Consider the following 7973-nt stretch of genomic DNA (forward strand, 5'->3'; position numbering starts at 1 on the left):
CTGTCCTATTTAATTTCCTACATGGAAATACATTAGTATTTAGCATATTTTCTGCAGAGCTGCCACATTTCAAAAATATTTTATAGTGTGTGCTTTTCTGTCCCAGAAAGGACCCTCTATTCTAATTTTACTTAAAGAGACAGTCTAGTAAATATAAAAAAAATAAACTTTCATGATTCAGACAGAGCAAGCTATTTTAAGCAACTTTCTAATTTACTCCTATTATCAATTTTTCTTTGTTCGCTTGATATCTTTATTTGAAAAAGCCTTAGGAGCCGGACCATTTTTGGTTCAGCACCTGGGTAGAGCTTGCTAATTGGTAGCTACATTTAGCCACCAATCAGCAAGCGTTATCCAAGTGCTGAACCAAAAAATGGGCCAGCTTCTAAGCTTACATTCTTGCTTTTTCAAGTAAAGATACCAAGAGAACAAAGAAAAATTTCTAATAGGAGTAAATTGGAAAGTTGCTTAAAATAGCTTGCTCTATCTGAATCATGAAAGTTTAATTTTTACTAGACGATCCCTTTAAATGTATGCTTTTTACATGCTGAACAAGAGACCATTATCTAATTAATGGAATCATTTAACCAACGTAATTAAAGGGACATAATACTCAAAATTGAATTACATCAGTGATATTCAATATTAAACATGAACGTGTTTGCAATATTCTTTTATTAGGAAAACTACTACTCTTTCATTGGCATAAACGCATATGCTTTGAATTCCCTGATAACATGTGGGCGGAGTTGTATATGAAACATGGGCAGAGTCATAGCCAATAAGAGTGGGTCCAGATGGTTATGGGTGTGACTAGATTATTGGGTGTGGCTAAGGAGGAACAACAAGTGGCTGGGAGGGGTTATTTGTCCCTCCTCCTCTTTGAATGTAGCTGAAGACCTGGTTAGCCAATGAACAGAGACATATGTGTATTCACCAATCAGCAGCTTGCTCCCAGTTGTGCATTGCAGCTCCTAAACCTACCTAAGTATGCTTTTCAACAAAGGATATTAATATCACAAAGCAAATTTGATTACATAAGTAAATTGAGAAATTACTGCATACACTATCTGAATCATGAAATTTTCATTTTGACTTTCCTGTCCCTTTAACTTTTACTCTAGCAACATTTATGTACAATAAAGAAATTCTGCACAGGAAACACTTAGTTCATGGGCTATTGATTATATTCTGAAGTGCCCCTGAAGATTGAGCTGTGATTTGAGGCTTTTTAAGATAACGAAACTAGAAGTGACATTAATGCTCTTTCGCTGTTGTCAAATGTGTCCTGTAAACCTCTAAAGGTCACGCACAGAAATCATTGATTGCAAATTCTTAAAGGGACATCAAACTGTAAAAGTTTCTATGCATAAGAAAGAAGCTATTTCATTTGATTTTTTTTAAACTAAAACCAACAAAAATGGTTTTGCTACACTGGTTAATGGGATATAAGTTCATTGGCTGATAATCAAAACTCCCACCTCTGTATTGATGGGCAGTGACCCCACAAGTGTTACAAATCACAGTATAGGAGCATCCATTTATGAAAAAATAAATACATACCAAAATAAATAAATTAGGCGGCAGCTTCCTGCACTATATGTGAAAAATCTGTTACATCTGTTTTGTCTCTGGGTATATCATAGTTAGTCCCACATATATGCACTGTGCCTGGTCACTGCCATGTTTGTGGAACAATATTGCAAACACTAATGTTGTGCCAGTAATCTTGTAACTGCAACTTGAGACAATTATGCAAAACCGAATGCCCCATGTTACGATTAGGGTTAGGAAGACAACTACATGATTAACCCTTTGGATAATCATGTCAGAGAGATTTGCAGCACATTGCAAAGCATTTAAATATACATTCCCCACAGTAATCTTGCAGCAGCATTTATGCAGCCATAAGATTATCATCCCTGTGTCACTGTCACCCTACAGCAGGGGGATACTATAGCTAAAAACAAGACACAGAGTTCATTTTTCATTTGTCTTTGTCAATTTAGTTAAAAAAAAATGTGAAAGGGAGAAACATTGTGTCTATAATTCCTATGAAGATTGTTCTTGTATATTGTCTTTTCAAAGTAAAAATATTTACTACATTTCATATCAATAATATTTATTTAATTATTCATCTCTTATTTTAACAATTGTGGCAGCAAAAGAAAGAACTGTAGGGCATATAATGTGCTCTTTGAGAGTAGCACCAACAGCCACAGGTATTTGCAGACATTTTTCCAAAAGGGGGCGGGGGGACGACGACAAACAAATTAAATGAAAATCAAATCAGTGTCAGCAAGTGAGTTGCTTGTGCACATCATTTTAACCTACCTACATTTCTCTCCCTTTAATCTTTAGATGGAAAGAGGGAACTGCTATGGTTAGCTATACTATAGATGAGTCCCTTGGCTACCAGACAGGACTGCTCTTCCATAGGCTCCAATGGGAGCCTCCTTTCCATGCTATGAGGCTCGGCATGAGAACTAGCGCAGTGCAGGAGGCAAATCGCGCAGCATTGGGCAGCAAAATAAAATATATGTATATGAATATATACAGTTTATATATATTTATGTGTTTATATTAGTATATATACAGTTCAAACAGCGATCAAAAAATGATCAAAAAAGCACAGACACGAAGAGGTTCAAGAGACAGATCCTGTGGGAAAAACAGAGGTGATACCCTGGATAGCACTGTACTGTAACGATCAAAGGTTTCGGATCCCAAACGGAGAACGAGCGAAGCCGTCAAAGAGGTGACCGAGGAGGGAGCAGGACTGTGAGAGCCCTTTTACTCCTGTGGACCGGCACGGATTAAAGAGACGAATCGCAAGACTACGAATCATCATATGCCAGAGCACAAGCTGTAACTTGGAGCCAGTATTGGAGTGATCGAGGAGGGAGCGGGACCGAGTGAAGGTCTGTTTGTTGTTATATTTGTTTGCACGCTCCCGTGGACCGACACATATCGATACATTGGCGTGGAATCTAAGCACAGCAAGATCGGGTAAGATGAAAACTTAAGTATATTCCGTTAAAGTGATGAACTACGATCTGTTTTGAAGCTATACTAAAGTAAAGCAAAAGGAATGTATGTTTAAATGGACTAACGTTATCAGTGCTAATAGATCCAGGGTTCAATACACCTATCACAGGTTATATACAAATCTAATACGAAGGTTCTTTGGTGCTTGGACTTTGTTTGTCTATTTTGTGTATATTAGTATATACTCATATTAACAAATACATATATATATGTATATAATCATATGCATATACATTTACATTAAAAACACAGTTCCCCATTCATCTCTATGTAAAGGTACTTTCACCAACCAACCCCCTCCACTTTAACCCCTTATAACTGCTTTGTGCAGGTTTTTTTTTTATATGCTAATAGTTTAAGGGGGCGTTTGAGGCAACATTTTTTCATTAACCAGAGATTTGAGCTAAGCGCAATGTGAAACCACGATTTTGTGGGAGCATTAACCAGCCACTTGGATAGTTATTTAACATGTGCCCGTAAACGGGCAAATTTGCCCCTTTACGGGCGCAGGGAAAAATAGCGCTCCACTTGTAATCTGGCCCTAAATGTGCTCCTTGAACACTACATAAGCAAATTAATGCATTGAATAAATCAAGATGAATGTAACATAAACATCACAAAGAAAATCAGATAAATTAATTTTTTTAAGTTGAAAAAAAAACAAATGAATTATTTCCTGACTTCAGTGTCAAGACCAGATTTATGGTACTGAGAAGAAATACATTTAAAATTATGGGGAGGCGAAAAGTGAGCTTAAAATACTCCACTAAGCGCAAAATGTAGAGAACATGGGGTTTATTTATCAAGCTCCAAACGGAGCTTGATGCCCCGTGTTTCTGGCGAGCCTACAGGCTAAAGACCGCTGCTCCATAACCTGTCCGCCTGCTCTGAGGCGGCGGACAGAAATCAACCTGATCGAATACGATCGGGTTGATTGACACCCCTGCTAGCAGCCGATTGGCCGCAAATCTGCAGGGGGTGGTATGCTGTCGGCATTTATCGATGTGCGGCGGACATGGTTTGCTATAGAGGATCATGTCCGTCCGCACAATGATAAATGGACCCCCATAACTCATTGTGTAGTTCATTAACAAATCTAAACAAGTCAGAAGGCTTGTTTTTCCCACAGTAAACCTCTGAATACATTGTTTCCAATGCAGCAAAGGATTCTGGGTAAGATATGCAAATGAGGTTCACGATGACTCACTTTTTGCTTTTTAGGCAGACTTCCCTTCACGCCAAAGCATTGCTGTATACACAGCTTTCAAGCTTAGCTAGGGTTAGTACAGTGATTCAGATTTGGTACTGAGAAGCTATTTAGCTCTCATTGTACTTAGAATGAAATTGCCTACTGCAGAAGGTTATCTAGTAGAAGAACGGTATCTATTATGTTACACAAATTTTGTCTATTAATTTCTCATTTTAAAAGTTAGTCATCAAATGAAAAACAAATGTTTTATTTAATTCTTTATGTGCTCACAGCCATATACACATACACAGAAACACGTTTATTTAATTCCTTATGTGCTCACAGCCATATACACATACACAGAAACACGTTTTATTTAATTCCTTATGTGCTCACAGCCATATGCACACACACAGAAACAAATGTTTTATTTAAATCCTTATGTGCTCACAGCCATATACACATACACAGAAACACGTTTTATTTAATTCCTTATGTGCTCACAGCCATATACACATACACAGAAACACGTTTTATTTCATTCCTTATGTACTCACAGCCATATACACATACACAGAAACACGTTTTATTTAATTCCTTATGTGCTCACAGCCATATACACATACACAGAAACACGTTTTATTTAATGCCTTATGTGCTCACAGCCATATACACATACACAGAAACATGTTTTATTTAATTCCTTATGTGCTCACAGCCATATACACATACACAGAAACATGTTTTATTTAATTCTTTACGTGCTCACAGCCATATACACATACACAGAAACACATTTTATTTAATTCTTTATGTGCTCACAGCCATATACACATACACAGAAACACATTTTATTTAATTCTTTATGTGCTCACAGCCATATACACATACACAGAAACACGTTTTATTTAATTCCTTATGTGCTCACAGCCATATACACATACACAGAAACACGTTTTATTTAATTCCTTATGTGCTCACAGCCACATACACAGAAACACGTTTTATTTAATTCCTTATGTGCTCACAGCCATATACATAGAAACACGTTTTATTTAATTCCTTATGTGCTCACAGCCATATACACATACACAGAAACACGTTTTATTTAATTCCTTATGTGCTCACAGCCATATACACATACACAGAAACAGGTTTTATTTAATTCCTTATGTGCTCACAGCCATATACACAGAAACACGTTTTATTTAATTCCTTATGTGCTCACAGCCATATACACATACACAGAAACACGTTTTATTTAATTCCTTATGTGCTCACAGCCATATACACATACACAGAAACACGTTTTATTTAATTCCTTATGTGCTCACAGCCATATACACATACACAGAAAACCTGACGCCAAGCTGTATTTCCCGCACGGCTATTGGCTAAGAGGTGGAAACGTCCAGCCCGTGGGCTGCCTTTAGCAGCTCAGCGCAGCAAACGCTGCTAACAAATAAAGGGGCTTTCAGAATGAAGTATTTTATACCTTTATTTTATACCTTTATTTGTTACGATTGTAAATTCTAGCATTTCCCAAACGCTAGGATTTACCATAACTTTAACTAAAGTGCTAAAAAGTACACTAACACCCATAAACTACCTATTAACCCCTAAACCGAGGCCCTCCCACATCGCAAACACTAAAATACATTTTTTAACCCCTAATCTGCCGAACAGGACATTGCCGCCACTATAATAAATATATTAACCCCTAAACCACCGCACTCCCGCATTGCAAACACTAGTTAGATATTATTAACCCCTAATCTTCCATCCCTAACATCGCCAACACCTACCTACATTTTTTAACCCCTAATCTGCCGCCCCCAAAGTCGCCGCCACTATATTAAAGTTATTAACCCCTAAATCTAAGTCTAACCCTAACCCTAACACCCCCTAACTTAAATATAATTTAAATAAATCTAAATAAAAATAACTATCATTAACTAAATAATTCCTATTTAAAACTAAATACTTACCTATAAAATAAACCCTAAGCTATCTAGCTAATAGTTACATTGTAGCTAGCTTAGGGTTTATTTTTATTTTACAGGCAAGTTTGTATTTATTTTAACTAGGTAGAATAGTTACTAAATAGTTATTAACTATTTAATAACTACCTAGTTAAAATAAAGACAAATTTACCTGTAAAATAACCCCTAACCTAAATTACACTAACACCTAACACTACACTATAATTAAATTAATTCCCTAAATTAAATACAATTAACTACAATTAAATAAAATTGGCTAAAGTACGAAAAAATAGAATAGAATAGAATTCTATCAGCCAATCGGAATTAAGGTAGAAAAAATCCTATTGGCTGATGCAATCAGCCAATAGGATTGAAGTTCAATGCTATTGGCTGATCCAGTCAGCCAATAGGATTGAGCTGGCATTCTATTGGCAATAGGATTTTTTCTACCTTAATTCCGATTGGTCTAGTTGAATGTAATCTTGTTAATTTTATGAATTTATGTTTTTATTTACAAAACATACTAATTATTTTGAGCAAAGCCTCTATGTTATAGCTTATGTCAAAAGTATTGTTGATAAATATATATATATATATATATATATATATATATATATATATATATATTATATACTGTATAAATATCTATATCTATCTATCTATCTATCTATCTATCTATCTATCTATACATATATATCATATCATATCAGAAACTATTGTAAGATTTCAGTTGAATATTTCAATTGTAAAGTATTTAGACATTAGATATTCTGTGCAGGAAAACTATTCACCCAGACTTAATTGCATCTTCACAAATAAAACTGTGTTCATTTAGCAGCTGCAAAGATATAAATAAAATTGCAGACTTAGTCACTGGGTTTATAAAAAGAGTTTTAAAAATATACTCATGAAACTGAAAAGTAACAAGCAGCTAAACTGTACTAAAGGGTCACTATGAGTCATTGTGAGTTACAGGACACTGGCAGCCATCAGTACCAACAACAGACAGACATTAAAAAAAGTGATGGATGAAATTAAAATAATCCACTGCAATCAAAGAAGTAAGCGCTTTGCTAATGTCAGGTACTGTGCATATTACAAGTGGAGCGCTATTTATCAATCTCATGCTATCTCTGCTAGAAGTAAGCTCTTTGCTAATGTCAGGTACTGTGCATATTACAAGTGGAGCGCTATTTATCGCTCTCGTGCTAACTCTGCTAGAAGTAAGCTCTTTGCTAATGTCGGTTACTGTGCATATTACAAGTGGAGCGCTATTTATCGCTCTTGTGCTATCTCTGCTAGAAGTAAGCTCTTTGCACGCATCAGTTACTGCGCATATTACAAGTGGAGTGCTGTTTATCGCTCTCGTGCTAACTCTGCTAGAAGTAAGATCTCTGCTAATGTCGGTTACTGTGCATATTACAAGTGGAGCGCTATTTATCGCTCTTGTGCTATCTCTGCTAGAAGTAAGCTCTTTGCACACGTCAGGTACTGTGCATATTACAAATGGAGCACTATTTATCGCTCTTGTGCTAACTCCGCTAGAAGTAAGCTCTTTGCACACGTCAGGTACTGTGCATATTACAAGTGGAGCGCTATTGATCGCTCTCGTGCTAACTCTGCTAGAAGTAAGCTCTTTGCATGCGTCAGGCACTGTGCATATTACAAGTGGAGCACTATTTATCGCTCTTGTGCTATCTCTGCTAGAGGTAAGATATTTGCTAATGTCGGGTACTGTGCATATTACAAGT

Source organism: Bombina bombina, chromosome 11 (assembly GCF_027579735.1).
Source record: "Bombina bombina isolate aBomBom1 chromosome 11, aBomBom1.pri, whole genome shotgun sequence".
Classification (NCBI taxonomy): Eukaryota; Metazoa; Chordata; class Amphibia; order Anura; family Bombinatoridae; genus Bombina; species Bombina bombina.